The following is a 361-nucleotide window of genomic DNA, read 5'->3' on the forward strand; positions in this document are numbered from 1 at the left end:
ACGGGCCATAATAATCAACCACATTGTATATTGACAAAATAAAAATTTAAAGGAAAATAAAAAAAGTTTTATTTGAAAATGTTACCTTCCTATTACCTGTTTTAACAGGAAAAGTAGACTATTTTTACATGTGTTTTACTTTTGAAAACTTTCCATTTAAGAACCTAATAATTATTCCACTTTTGTTATAAAGAAATCTTTGTATATATCTATTTACATGCAGAGAATATAATATGGAAAGGTATATCCTGAAACATAAGTAATTAAATTGTCACATCTAGGAGTAAAAAAAGAAAAAAAAAAAGATATCCCATGCTCTTGGATTGGAAGAATTAACATTGTGAAAATGTCCATATTACCC

This window comes from Galeopterus variegatus, unplaced genomic scaffold, assembly GCF_000696425.1.
Source record: "Galeopterus variegatus unplaced genomic scaffold, G_variegatus-3.0.2 Scaffold3471, whole genome shotgun sequence".
Taxonomy (NCBI): Eukaryota; Metazoa; Chordata; class Mammalia; order Dermoptera; family Cynocephalidae; genus Galeopterus; species Galeopterus variegatus.